At 36.3% G+C, this 16,222-nt stretch overlaps 1 protein-coding gene across 2 annotated transcripts in view; it reads left to right on the top strand.

Annotated features, from left to right (window-relative positions):
* Octalpha2R (alpha2-adrenergic-like octopamine receptor) overlaps positions 1-16,222 on the top strand; it is a 562,038-nt gene that overhangs the window by 392,795 nt on the left and 153,021 nt on the right. The window lies entirely within an intron of this gene.

Here is a 16,222-nt window from a genome sequence, read left to right as displayed (position 1 = left end):
AGATCATCCACAGGTAGGAACACTGGTTCAAGATGAAGTTCAAAGAAGTGACATATACTTTATCCAACGACGCATTCAGCCCAGCTAGCGTAGAGATACGCAACTCATAGAAACCGGTGAATAGGCGGAAATCGATCAACTCCCGCTAAACCAGTAAAGCGGGAAGATGGAAGAGATGATAGGAGAAAGCATTCGAATGACCTATAGATCGTCATCTCTTGGAGGACGATTGTGAATACTAAAAATTAAAACTTCGTGAAGTAACTCGGTTTGAAATATTTCTTTTAATTTTTCAATTGTGTAATTTTTTGTCGGTTTTCATTTTTTTCCCTCTCTACTCTGTGGTCATTTATATTTTTTATTCTGATTAATTTATTAATTCAATTGTGAGTTCAACATATATTGTTGTCACCAAAACTTGCAAAGTGACATGATTCGAAAGAAACACCAAGTCAACGTAACATATTTGATGATGGCATTTCTGTGAAATGCGGAGAGCTCAATATTTCTTACTGTTTTCGGGATATGAATTAAGCTGAGTCATTGAGGAATCTGCTGAAGTATGATAACTGACTGAAAACATACTTTGTTCATTTTCATATTCCAAAATTCACTTTGAAACTTTCGCCACAATTGTGAATGGCTATATTATTATGCGTATCCGGAGCAGTTTGTGGAAAGAGCCCTCAATAAAGTTGGTAAAAGCAATACATAACGTATACAGATTCCACAATCATCACAAACCCAATATTAATACACATATACCTCACAAATAATGTTCCCGGCTTGTCTGAGAAATTAAGACGCACGGTTAAATTGAGACAACTTTTAGAACTACCCACACGTTGAAATATTATTTCATAGAAATGACGAGAGAGTGTATCTACAATATATTTCGTTATTGTATAAAAAGTTATATGGATGAAACCTCAAGACCTCTAGATGTGAAGAGAAATTTCCATCAAGAATATATGAGGAAAAGACAGATAACGGGATAGCGGAGCAGGACAACTCTTTGTGGAGGATGGCGCGACGTCTTGACAACAGATACGAACCCATGCCTACCATAGAGAGAGGTAATGAAAGTTGGGTGGCCGACGTTCAGAAGGCCCAGAGTGTTCGGCGAATATTTCCATAATGTTCACCGAACAACGTCAGACAGCACAGAAGAGCATAGAAACATCACCGAGACGGCGAGGAGGGTGCGTTCAATGCCTCCGTCACGCCTAAACCGTAAAGATCTTGCTAAAATCCTCCCCGACTTTGAGAAGGTGAGAGACACTATAAAACGCATGCTACAATACAAGGCCTTGGCAGCGATGGCATTGGAGCAATTCTACTCCGGAACCTGCCGCGCTCGTACAAATGGTATACATATATCATCAACGGGATAATCAGATTGCAACATTACCTACTGCCTGAAGCGCGCGGAGGTAATACCCATTCATAAGCCGGGAAAACCGAAGAACCAAAGAGAGAGCTACCGACCGATTTCGCTACTTAGCTCGGTCGCCGAGATTACGGACAAGATCCTATTGAGCAGACTTCTCCGTCTTCCCGTCTGGAGGAAAGTCTGAAACTTGTTCCGGAGAAACAGTTTGGATTCAGGCAGGCCTTTCACCAGAAGAAGAATACAGTCATGGTCCTGTTGAACATTCATAAAGCCTCTGACATCGTTTAGACAGAGGGATTCATCGCGAAAATGTGGACGGCACACATGCCTTTATACATAATAAGAATCTTGGATTCTTATCTGGTCAACCGGAAATTTAGGGTAAGAATACACCAAGCTATCTCTACGGATTTTTCAATGGAAGCAGGTGTTCCGCAGGGGTCCTGTTTATCCCCACACCTAAACCCTCTGTATACATATGACTTTCCAATGTTCGCAAAAACGAATGTAGGCATATATGCAGATGATACTGCCATATATGCACATTCTTACTCTAGTGAGGTGGTAACACGCCAAATACAGATTTACCTGGATCGGTTAGTTGTACCGTACATGGAGAAGAATAAGATAAGGCTAAGTCCGTCGAAGACTGAACTTGTCAATTTCACGAAGAAATTCACCGGCGTGAAGATCTTCAGGAAATTGACGATTCAAGGAAAGTGTGTGGAAGAACAGAAAAGTGCAAAGTATCTGGGAGTTACCATGGACAAGCGCTTGAATTTTCATGAGCACCCAAGTCTGGCAATTCAGAGAGCGGGAGCGGTGATTAAACGAAACTACTCTCTCATTGCACGAAATTCCAAACTGAGTGTGGACAACAAGCTCCTGATATATAAGCAAATCATCAGGCCAGCTATGTTGTACGCTTGTCCTGTGTTCTGTAGCCTTAAGAAGACTCCGTTGCGGAGACTCGAGACGATGCGGAATAAGGTGCTTCGTATCGTGTCTGAAAATACATACATTTCAACCCCTGCCGTCACGGTGGAATGATTTATGAAGCACTCGATATTTTCCATGAGCGACATGTAAATGACCGTTTGTAAGGTCATGAAAAAACTGGCATAGACATTCTGTCCTGGTTTTTTCATAAACTTTTTCCAGGGGTATCCAGCTAACCAACTCATCGACAGCTATGTTTTCATTTGAATGACCTGAATATCAAAACCATGTAATGATGTGCATGAGCCTTAGCGGCAGGAGGCACATTACCTAGTCGCTTTAATAAAGTCTATGTTTCTGGGTGAGCATCAACCCGCCTCCTCTCGGCGGGGACGCGAGGGCGCGTCTTGCTACTCTATCCTCAAGATAGAGATACTCATGAAATGTAGGCATGTAAATAGTTTATTTTAATAAAAAAGATTTTTGCTTTTGCATAATAGAGAGAAACAAAAATTATCACCAAAGAAACCTATGAAAAACCTAGAAAACTCGAAGAATCCGTATATATCCTTCCAGCAGGTAGCAAGTGTATTTCAAAAAATTGATGGATGTAGCCGTTACTACGTGGTAGGAAATCATAATGAAAAGAAAAATGAAAATTTCTATGTTTTTTCCCACATAAAAAAGTGGTAAAAACATAGAATTTTTCATTTCTCTTTTCAGTATTTCAAATAGCTTTGTGAAAGTGGATCATACCTGGTTTCCATTGCTGAGACGAGAGGTTGGAAGCAGAAATGTGAACCTTTACTGAATTATGAAAAACATCCAGTATATGTATTCATATAGACTCATGTATATTACATCTGTTCATTCTATTCCTTTCACGTATGTCAAAAGAAATACTTTATTCTACTTATAATCGAGACGAATTTTTTAAAGGGAAATTTGGGTAATGAAAACCGGAAAAAAGTTTCCGATACGTCGACCACTAAAGAAAGCTGATTATAGAATTATTTTTTCAACTGACTTTATTTTGAAACAAAATTTATGAAAACGACAGGTGTATGAAAAATTGGACTCTTCGGTGGTTTACGTTAAGCAGTAAATTTTTAGGGTTAACTTCACAATTTGCTCTTCATTTCACTTCAGCAGATTCTCTATTCATCAAACTTTGTTTATTTTTCAAATTGTGGAAGGTCATGGAAGTATACCTTCAAAACATTAGACGTATGACATGATGTTTTTTTACCTTCGGGTGTAGAATTTGAGATGATGCGCTCTTGTGGGTAAAAAGTTCTGTATTGAGACATTACGAAGGTACTGAAAGCCATACGATATTTTTGCTCCAATCGACAGTTCGAACTTTTCATAAAATATTCAACCATTTGAGCTGTCACGATTTTCAATTTTCCCCAAAGACTCCAAAACTTTTTCCTTGAATCTATCAATGAAATATGGAGTAATTTTTCTGAATACGGACTACTGAAAGACTAGCAATATATGAATGGAATTCTATGGGGAATTCTACCCTTGCCCTCAACTGTGGGGTTTGCATAATTCATAAAGGTATAGAGGGCATTACAAGCAGCCAACGGGCTGATCATTAATGCATTGATGCATTCGGTTCGTTATGTATGAGTGAACCAAAGACAAAGTGTTTCCGCATATATTGTTATTGCATAGTTCTCTGATGGAATGTTCATAATTCAGTAATGAAACGTTACAGAAAGTTCCAGAGCTTTGTGTACTTTCGGATTTGTAAATATTTCAGTTCAGTATTGCTATGATCGTTTTTTTCGCTAAAACACAAAACCAATAAAAATAGTTGATTTCAGGTCATTTGATTAAATACAACCAAGTAGAACAACATTATACTGAAAAACAGATTCTATGGATCGTTCTCAGTCTAATGTGGATATGAATATATTCTGTGAGAAAGAAAGAGTTTGGCTTTCTAATTATCCTTCTTGATACATAATCTTCAAAAAAGGAAGGAAGCAACGAATTTCAAAAAGAGAAACTCTATAAAAATGCGTAGATCATACAATGGAGTAACTTTCAGACATAAACTGGGAGAAAAAGCACACGAAAAAGGTTTTGAAACAGATAATTTTGATATGAACACTTATTAAAAAAAATACTTCTACCTATTCAGTTTGTACTCCAAACAATGTCAACTGGAATACCATCCATCAATTTTATAATGTAGATGAAATGCAAACTTTTTTCAATAACCAGGTTATGAATATATAGTTTGAAAAAAAAACAAAAATACTTGGAATACCCTGAGATTACTAGAAGTACTTCGTGATAAAAGTACACCTGAAATTCATCCACAATTAGAGAACTTGGATTTACTAAATGAACATTTCACTAATACAATGCCTCAATACAATCAAAAGCAATGCTGTAGGGTTTGATGGAATTTTTATTAGCATGCTAAACTTAGCATGCTAAACTTGATAGTACCGCATTTATTGGGGCATATTGCATATATTTTCAATTTTTCTATGAAATTCAATATATTCCCCTCTCTGTGGAAACACGCTAATGTCTGACCTTTAGCTAAATGTAATAATCCTGCAAAACTGTCTGATATAAGACCAATCAGTATTCTTCCAACTCTCTCGAAAGCGTTCGAAATGATAATCAAAGAACACGTTACGAGATATATTAGTATAACGAATCTTATGACTGAAGTTCAATCTGGATTCCGTCCTCAATACAGTACAACCACAGCATTGAATCTGATTACAGATGATATTTTCAGAACAATTGATGAGGAAAATTTGACCTGTCTCATTCTTTTAGACTATAGTAAAGCTTTCGATACTTACCCGTCTGTTTTATGAAATAAACTGAAATATTTTGGCTTCTCTGGCGGTGCAGTTTCACTCCTGGAGAGTTACTTAACTGGACGAACTCAAACTGTCAATTTGAATGGTGAACAATCTTCTTTTGTTTGAAGGTGGTTGACAATGTTTCGTGTTGTATTTCATCAGTTCGGACTTCCATTGTCTAATATAATATAAATCGATTTGAAATCCCTGAAAAAAATTAAAGATCAACCGAAAATAACAATTTTATAAACTGCTACTTCCAACTGAAGGACGAATTTTTTACGCAAGATGAGGGACTGCCAATGGAATCGCCACTTTCACCGATCATAGATAATATATATAGTGTGGTTTGAAACTCTGGCCACTAAAGAAGCCCCGAGTCTGGTTGAGATACGTAGACGACACTTTCATAATATGCAGAACTAGACATTTTCCTGAAGCACATCAACAACGTAAGTCCTTCCATCACTTTCACAATGGAGAAGGAAGTCCACAACGAATTGCCTTTCTTAGACGTATTGGTGAAGAGGACCGACACTGAATAGGAAACATCTGTATATCGAAAACCCACTCACACAGGACAGTAACTGAACCAGAAATCCAACCACCATCAATCGACTAAGAGAGGAATCATCAAGAATCCACTAGGCCGTACTTTCGAGCTCTGTAATACAAAGGAAGGTCTCGAAAAAGAAATAAGCATCATCAAAAATGACCTTCAACGGAATGGTTCTCCAGAGTGATGGTAAAACAGGCTTTAGCTAGAAGACAGCAAAAGCTCCACAAGGAAGAGAAGCCGCCACAACCAGTACTTGTACTTCCCTACATCAGAGGATTATCGGAAAGGATAAGAAGGATTGGGTCCAAGTATAACATCAGGACCTGCTTCAGATCTGGGAACACTATCCGTAGCAGCCTCACAAAAACTAGGCCACCAAACGCGGACTGCGATTCCAAGAATTGCATTTACCGGATACCCTGCGAGTGTGGAGAATCATACATCGGTGAAACTGAGAGGACATTGAAAGTTCGCATTGCTGAGCACGAGAAACACACACAGCGAGGAGAAACCAGCAAATCCAGAATAGCAGAGCATGTTTGGACTCATCAACATAATATCAAATGGGCTCAAGCTGAAATCATCCACAAAGAGAAACACTGGTTTAAGAATGAATGAAAGAAAATCGTTTATTCAAAATTTTTAGTTAATTACAATTCATTTATTAGGTATGTTTGTATGCTGCTATAGGCTAATGCCTCTTCAGGGTAACTGGTTTAGGAGAAAGTTCAAGGAAGCCGCATATATGTTGTCCAACAATGCATTTAGTCAAGCTAGCGTAGAGATATGTAGCATATGGAAACCTCTTATCAAGCGAAAAACGACCAACTCCCGCCAAACGGTCATCTCCCGGTAAAACCAATGAAGCGGAAAGAGGAAAAATGGGATAGGTGAAAGGTGAAAGCACCCGAATGACCTATAAATAGTCAGATCTCGGAGGAATAAGTCCAGTTATCACCCGAAGACGATTGTGAAACGTCGAAACGTCGTGACGTAACTTGATTTGGAATCTTTTAATTTTTATTTTTTATTTTTGTTAATAATATTTTTCAGTTTTCAGCTTTTATTATTATTTCGATTTTTTCATTTTCTGGTTGTAGCTTGTAAGTTATTTCCTTGTAATTTCAGTATTTTGTTTTAATAAAATTGTTATTTTCGGTTAATCTATTATTTTTTTCAGGGATTTCAAATCAATTTATATTATATTAGTCCGAACTGATGAAAAACCTCTACTCTTTGTTCTCTATATATCTGATTTCCACGGGTGCGTCAGATCAATCAGAATACACCACTACGCGGATGACAATCAATTATACATGTCGATCAGTTTTAGTGAAGTCATTTTTGCCAGGGATATCATAAACAGAAACTTGGAACTATTCTTTGATGCATCTCATGCACACAATTTGAAGCTCAATTAAAAAAAAATCGTAAGTGATGCTGTTTGGTTCCAAAGGAAAGAGAAACTCCGTCGCCAACTCACTCAATATAAGAATTATCAAAAGTCCTATTCAAAAATGAGAGCAAAAATTAGGGTTTTTGGATCGATACTGACCTAAGATTCATTAAGCATGTTAATCAGCTGTGTAAGGCCTCATATAAAGTGTTACGGCAGCTATAACCCAGTAACCACTTGATGTCAAAAAAACTGAATATTCTCCCGATTATCGTATTGCGACATTATTTATGGACCGGTCCTAGTTCAGCATAATGCGTTACAGTTGCAAAAAGTCCAAAATAATTGTATTCGATTCGCATACGGTATACGGAAATATGACCATATCAGTAATTCATTCAATGACTCACGTTGGTTGAAAATGAATTGAATTAGAGGAACACACCTCTTTGCTGTTACCCATGAAATTTTGCAATCAGGAACATTATTTTATTTGCGGAAAAGTGTTTTTTTTTGTCGCGAAAGAATGATTCACGTAATAAACATCAACTGCTCATTCCGAAACATGAAACCGCATTATACACACGTAATTTTTCAAACATTACAACAAAACTATACAATAGGTTACCCCATCAGCTCAAAGACCTCAGTTTGAAAAATTTCAAAAAACGTTTGAAAGTCGTCCTCCAAATAAGATAAATGATGTCTTTACTATCTGATGACTCTTGCAATGATTTTTGGCACATGTACAAACAGGCTTCAATTCTAACGATATGAAATTATTAAATTAAACAGCCACTTTACTTATCAATTTTATTATCACTATTTTTTTCACCTACTATATTCATACAGATATATTAATATTGAAGGTTTTTGTGGTACGTCCAAGGTTGGGTTTGAAAGCAGCTTTAATAAGCTGAACCCCGCCCATTCTTCATTCTTGTTAAACATTCATTTATAAACCATAGAATATGATGAATGAAGGCATCTTATTATTATCATTCGTCATGGCATTGAATCAGATATCATTCACAGGATTCCTACACAATATACTAAATGGAATAGTAAAATTTCACTTACATGGAACACTGTTATTCTCATTGATAGACAACTGGTTTTGACATTTTGAATTATGAATATAATTTTTTATTCAACTATCTTAAATGGAATATGATGAATGAAATTATCAAAATATCGATTATAAGGAAAATGTGTTATGTAAAAAATTTATAGGAACACATTTATCTATGGACATGTGAAATGTTCAAAAACAATTAGATGAAAATCTGGCAGCTGAAAAATTAGCATCTATTTCGAAAAGTTCACTGTGAACGCGAGAAAGAAAAATGATAAAGGATTCGAAAAGGCTATGGTTGAAACCGAACCAACAATTATTGAGATTCAAAAGAAATCATATCATGAAAAAAATGAAGTTCAGAAATGCTGCTTTTCCACAAACGATAGCTTTCCGTTATATAAATAACCAAAATGGTAGATTCGTGGTAAAAAATGCTACTGAGGAGTGGTATGGATAGTAGGTAGGGTGCTAATGCCGGTTATCAACCTCTCCGTACTACTTGACGTCAAATGATGTTAAACGAAGTTATATGAAGTTTGAGTTTGATATTCGACTCTGTCTTCGAAAAATTTCCTTGAGCTTGGGTCACTTCATATGATCTTGAATGTGTTTATACAATGTGGGCTGTTTCAACTTGAACGTTCGCGAAATCTTTAGTTTTATTATGTGTGGAAAGTTCCAGTTGAAACCTTTTTCTTTCATTGATGATTCAGAACATCACGCGTCAAACATTCAGTTACCTGACGTATTCGAATAGCTAATGAGTATTTTTTGAGTTTTGAGGTGACAGCAACAAGAAGTGAAGATCATCGTCAACATCGTTGAAGAGGTGAACATATTTCATGTTCCCAAAGCGTTATTTCAATATATCATTTCAACTTATATAGGTTGACGTCTTTCCTATCCTGGTGGGTACCAAAACCCGCTCATAACTTCAGTCTCTCTGTAAATAGTGTGAATACTGTAGATTAAATTAGCAAACTAGTTAAGGCAATTTGTGCTCTTTCTCCTAAAGATGTATGGATGGAGTATTCAGCTGAGGAGTGTCCGTAAGAGACGGATTTGAATTCTGCTGTAATGGACCCAAGTTTGGATGTCCCATATTCACTAAATAATGGTTTGAATGTATTTTAAGATGTTGAAGAAAACATTTGCAGTTCAATGAGAAGTAGGAGCTTGAGGTAGCATTGCCATCACCATTTGTGTGAAAACTTAAATTTGGATTAATTTTTCGAGCTGATGATTGAAGAAAATTTGAAGTTTTTTTTTTCCAACACGAACACTAAACGAACACAGAGTATCATAGAGAAACATCAGTTGGAACAATGGTAATCAAACTCAGAGAAGGAAGTAGAAGATGTGGAAGAATGATGAAGTGTAGCTTCGAGTGATGGCATTGTGAATATTTGAAATATGTTGTAAATATTATAAATGAAATGATGCTAGTACATTTGCTTATACCTATTCGTTAACTGAATAATAGGCAGGAAAACTACTGAATATTCCAATTATCACTATCGAACATTTAATGATGATTTCTATGTCAACCTTATCATAATCCAATGTGAACAGAGTCGTGAAGAGAATTCTAATGTCGACAGTGGACATCAGGGCATCAGTTGGGGTGAGCAGTCGATAATCGCCAAGCTGCGAATATTTATTATCAATTCACTCAAAGCTTTATCTTTGTAGGTGCGTTGACAGTTACCATATGCATAGTAAGCTGATGTGTCTGATCTTCAGTCCAAAGCCTATATGTATATACTACAGAGTTCAAATATAGTCGGATATTTTCAATACTCGCCTGTATCAATTTTGTCACTTCGAATTGGTCGGTATTTTGAAAGCCTATAATGATGTATTTAGGCCTCTCAAAGACTGTTGGTTGTCTAAACGACCCATATATCTGAAGTTGTATCTCGAAATGTGAGGAATTCATGAAGATTCCATATATGAAAAGACATTTTCATTTCAGAATTATTTTTGATGCGGTTCAGAGCTTTTTGTTCCTGGCGGTCTTCCAGTACAAAATGTCTGATTCTCCATTTCATTTTGTTGATAACCAATATCACGTCGATTTTTCCAATGGATGAATTTCCGAATGAGCGTGCTATAATCGGAATAGGCTCCCATTTAACATTCAATATTCCTTTGAAGTAATCTTCAATAAAATTTATGCGATACATCTAAAGTTATTCAGCGCTGAATACATGGGTAACATTATCCAATATATTTCGATCATTCACATCATACCATTCCACGTCATACGTTCATACCATTGTTTTCATTGTGATAGTTATACTGGATTTTCGATAAACAGCCACTTGCTCGCCATCCATTTCATAGCTAATTCCATCGAATAGAAAGGCAAGGGCATTATTGGTTAGAGAGCACTGCTTGGTGACATCTGCTGTCGCGAAGTTTCACTCGAAATGAATGTAACTGTAGGTAGTGTCGAAAATGGATTGGAATTCTGATCCCACCCAAATTCTTGTAATATGGTGAACCAGACGGCTTATATGTATGCTCATGAAGATGAAGGATTGGTCAAACATGGACTTCTTGAATATCTTCAGTTTATCAGTGATGATATAACTTGTTCTCATTTTGCACTTTCAAGCCAATGGATCTGAGGATGTTTGAGTCACTAGAGCTTATCCTATATCTCAACCGTCTGTTGTATACACGTGGAATGGGTCGACTTCTAGGTTCTTTTTCTTCAAATGAACATGATCGTTGTCCCACAAAATACATTGCGATGATTCAACTGATGCCGCTGCTGCAACCACTGTCTATTGAAGAAAAACATTTTTTTGTCTGTGATTATTCGATTCAGAAACAATCGTAGAGTTATCATGTCCAATTTGATCATTATGTTTTCACCTTGAAGAGTTATTAATCCTACAGCTTCATAATCATTTTCTTGCGCTGTTTAGATGACCATCCAATATCAGAATCTACTAGTACGTTCCGAAAAGTAGGTCAATGACTTTGAATTAAACATTCAAATCATCAGAATGTGAGAAGTATGATTCAGAATCTAAGTTAGTACTGAAGCTGCAAGCAGCTTCATCGAATCAGAACCTGTCATTGGCATCGCTTTAACCTTTGTCAAACAAAGATTGAACACCTGGATAACACCTGGATGGACTTCTGGCAGAATCTTCCAGAATTGGCTCACTCCAAGGCGTTTAATCACCCTCCGAAACTTGATACCAAACAGTTGTTGGACTACAGTAGAGATTAACTACGATGTCTTAAAAGCCTTCTTACAGGTCACTGTCATTTGAATCATCATACGCAGAGACTCGGACTGTTATAAGACAGTGTGTGTCGCCTCTGTTTGGAAAATGATGAACCATCATAGCACATACTTTGTGCCTGCCGCGCTGGGGACAAAATCAGATTTTTAGAGTTCGGCAGAGCCGTACAATCTGACCTGAAAGATCACTCACTAACAAACTAATCGGCTTAGTTGAGAAGTCGAGTGTGAATAGGTGTGAGCCACAATAAACTATTGCGGGTTGCGGTGAGGGGTCGAATAGACCCACTTCCTTTGGACCTAACCTAACCCAATCTATTACTGAAAACGCCTTATGAAAACACCTTGTTACAGATCGGGAAAATCTATTGTATATATTCTCGAATATTTGGAATATTCCAACGTATCGAACGATTATCAAAATAGTTTTTGAAAGCAGACCTTCCAACAAACTTATTTTATCTTCTTTTGGAACAATGCAGTTAAGAAACACCTAAGCTCCCAAACTGTTGCAACTTTTTCATAAGACTCAGAAGAATAGTAAACTTCGATGTTGAAGCCTGTCAGATAGTTTGCGATCGTTGTTTTCAGCTTTTTTTTTCTCAGTCATTCATGAGTCTCTACTATATATCCTCACTGTTAACGCTAGTGTTGTCTTCCACCGTTTTTTTTTATTATACATCAATGACCGAAGGCATTGCTTAAAAATCTAACGTTATTTTGTTGACGAAAGCATACTTGTCTCTTATTCGTTTTCGGTAACAGCAAACAGTCTCAATGAAAATTTGAAAGAAATTTTGTCGCGGGATAACAGTAACTAAGTAAAATTTGGTAGTATGAAAATCCAGGCACAAGTTTTCTCTAGGAAGGTTAATGTGGCTGAACCAAACATCTTCATATCATGACACCCAATTTCGCTAGCTGCGTCCCTTGAATTTTTAGATATCAAATTGAATATCATTCAGTCTTGGCACAATCACTTACTTGCATAGCAAAGTCTTCTTCTTAGAAACTCAGAACATACATCGAACTACTTTACTCTCAGTAACTTTTAATGATTTATAAAGTTCATATTTGACTTTCTTTGGACTATTGCTTACATGAACTTCAGTAAAACATTCAATTTGCTATTCAGTATATTTGGCAGTTTCTACCAGACTATCAAATCGTAATAGTCATTACGATAGGTATAGAACTATAATAGTATTTAGAGTATAATACTGATAGATAGGTAAAACTTAACTACAAAATTAGTTTATTATCAGAAGAATCGTGAAATACAAATCAACTAACAGAATTTAGCTTGATGAAAGAGAAAAAGAAAAAAAACTCAAAAGTGCTGCTTCGTTTCCTCCTGTTCATAAAAGAGATATGTGCCTCCTCACTCACAAGCGATTTTGGTGAAATTGAAGACACGTGTGAATCGTTGTATTCATTCCACGTGCCACTATAAGGGTGTCTACAATATGTTGTGTAATACCCATTGTAAGTAGTCCCACTGTGATTCGAAAGTGCATATAGATTGTAACGACAACGAGGCACATTGTCTGCTGCATAATTGCTCATATCTAATCCTTCTAAAGGAAAGTCAATGGTAACATTCAATTTGCCTCTGAATCTTTCCGTTGAAGAGAATATTTTTGAATGAATTATTAGAATACGTGGAATCTTATGGATTATTAGAGACTTTGTGCATTTTTGTCTTTCCTTGAACCTCTAACAGGTTGGTGTTTCATCTCCATCCAGGGTTTTCTCTTTTGTGAAGAAATCCAAGCATTGTGACAAACTCAATTGACCAGTTCTTTGTGGTATGGGGAGAGACAAATCCCAGAAAGGGTCGAATGTTACTGATGAGTATCCACAGTGTAAGCACTTCATAGTAGACTTTGATTGACCAACGAAAGTGTCTACAATCTCAGAGTTGTTCATGTTCAAGTATCTCAGCTAGGACTCCTGCACTTTTTCGCTGTCGCTCTCCGAGAGATAGATATTATGATATTTTATTTTACATGTTATATTCAACAACAAGAATATTATACAGTACGAATATTTTAAAAATAGGTGTCTCATGAAAGATATCTAAAAACACGTCAACTTAAATTTTTCACGGCCCATCTCATGATATACATTTGAGATACATTTCATCACCGGTGTTGGCATGATGACGTGTCGTCATGTCATGTCATGTGATACCTGATTCAAAAGGTCTACTAATCGATAATTCAATGGTATATTTATTTCAATATTTATTTATACAGGGTGAACCAAAACTTTTTATTAATTTAAATACAATGGAATCATAATAAATTTTCAATATTGAAAGCCGGAGAGTGAAATCATTTCTAGAGTTTTCGAAAACTTCGGGGGTTATTTGCGCAATCTCCGTTCTGATGCGTTTCAACTCTTCAAAATAATTTGGTCGATTGTGGTTAACTTTGCTCTGCAAGTATCCTCATGTAAAAGGCTAGCGGTATTGAATCCGAAGACCTTGGTGGCCATTCGAATTGTCCTCTTCTTCCTTACCTCGGAAAATAGTATTCAGGTAAGTTCGTACATCAACAGCGTAGTGTGGGGGCGCCTCATTCTGCTGAAACCACAAATCATCTCCATTTGGATTCAGTTGTGGCATCAGATGACCCCGAAGGAAGTGTAGATACCGAGCATCAGTTACGCTTTCTTCAGAAAAGTATGGCTCTATCATCTAATTGTTCAAAATTCCGGCCCAAACTTCCACTTTTTATGGACATTGTGTGCTATGCTCCTTTGGCCCAGTATCGATACGTCTGACGGTTTACGTGGCCGTTGAGCATAAAAGTAGCTTCATCTGAAAATATTATTATATGTATGAAACTCCGATCTGAGTTAAAGCGTTTCATAATGATCAGGTAGAATTCGACTCTTCTGTCAAAGTCATCTTCTAATAGCTCTTGTACCAGATAAACTTTATAGGAATGCCACATTTCTTTTTTCAACATTCTAACAACAGTCGATTGGTGTAAATTATTATCCAGTGCAACTTTCTTGAGCTGGTTGGGGATTTTCTTGGAACGCAAGTACACCTCAGGTTTTTGGGTTTCTGAAATCGATTTTCTACCAAAAAGCAGAAAAAAATCTCAAAACGATAATTAAATGGTTCGAAAGTAAATTATTGAGTATAAATATATCTAGAATATTTTACATTACCTTCACTTCGTATGCCAAAAATCTACCAGATTCCAAATCACTTCCAATAAAATACAATGACGTAGAACTTTCCGTTTTATCAATAGATTGAAATACCTTGGTATATATATTGACGCTCATCTAAAATGAGATGCACATATTGATAACTTAGTCAAAAAACTACAATTCGTTACAAATAAATTAAGATACGTGGGACCATACCTACAAACAGCCCAGATGCGAATGCTATACTATACATTGTTCGAAATCCATCTCACATACGGAATAATTACTTGGGGAGCAGCAGACACAACTTTTGTGGAATACCTAGAACAAATACAAAAATCAGTTTTGAAAATTATCCAACTCAAAAAAAGAACCTACCCGACCGACTCATCATATAAAGAAACATCAATTCTTGACATCAGAAAACTCTACTTTCTCAAAACTATAATGAGACAACATATTATTAGACATGAATTGAGGAAAATAGAACACAACTATGAAACTAACACGAAAATAATTTATATGTCCCGAATTCAAGGAAAACCATCCTTCAAAGGTCTTACTCATACCTAGCTCCTCGATTATGTAATCTCGTCCCATAATTAAAATAATATGTCTAATATTTCTGAAACGTTTTACCTTTTATTTATTTATTTATACTATTTTATATTTTGATTTTTGAAATTGTATTCATTAGTATTCCAATTTCTGCAGAACCCACGCACAGGTATATCCTTCTGTGGGATTTCTATATTTATTCGGAAATTGCTTCGTTCAACTTGTGACATATATTTGCCAATATATGTTATTGTTATTATTTCAGGGAGATCTTTAACATGGTCCGTTTCTCGAAGCTTTTCCTAATTTTACTAATTGTTGATTGAGAAACGGGATCTCGGTTGTGGTATTTAGTATTGGATAAATCACAAACTTCTGCCTTAGTCCTTAGTATATCTCCACCTCCTATCATAACTTAAATTTGTTTTCGTTCGGTTTCTATAGGTCTCGTCGCTAGATTATAGGTGATTAAAATATATTTATTAGAAACCAGCGACCGACCCGGCTTCGCACGGGTGCAATACTGATATCAAATAAAAATTCACCCACCGGAAATTTAAGACCATTTTTGGATGTGATGCCCACTGAGACGCCCCTGGACATAATAATTTCAATCTAGTTTGGGCGCCTTATTACTCAAATAACTAGCAAATAACTACCATTCTTTAAACTTCATAACCCTAAATCTCAGAAACGAAGCAACTCTGGACATATGTTCAAAAGAACTTTTTTCTTAAAACGAGCTACCGAATCACCCTCTGAAGTTTGGTATCGTAGTTAGGAGTTTAGCACTATTCTTACTGCACTTTTTTGGACCCATCCGTTCGAAGAACGACGCACCTGTGAAATAAACTTCCCGAGAAAGTGTCGAAACATCTCCATGAAAAAAGTCACTCCACTATTCATAATAATAAGTTATACACGTGAAGTGTATGAAAAAGCCGTTCAACTGAATGTATGTTTTTCTCTTTTTCACTGTTGAACGACTGGTCGGATTTATACGAAACTTTGCATTAATACAGCTTATAA

This window comes from Leptinotarsa decemlineata, unplaced genomic scaffold, assembly GCF_025532065.1.
Source record: "Leptinotarsa decemlineata unplaced genomic scaffold, Ldec_3_MD MMD2_tig00000882_RagTag_RagTag, whole genome shotgun sequence".
NCBI classification, from domain to species: Eukaryota; Metazoa; Arthropoda; class Insecta; order Coleoptera; family Chrysomelidae; genus Leptinotarsa; species Leptinotarsa decemlineata.
The sequence above is the reverse complement of the archived record's forward strand: the minus strand, read 5'-3'. Positions and strand labels throughout refer to the sequence as shown.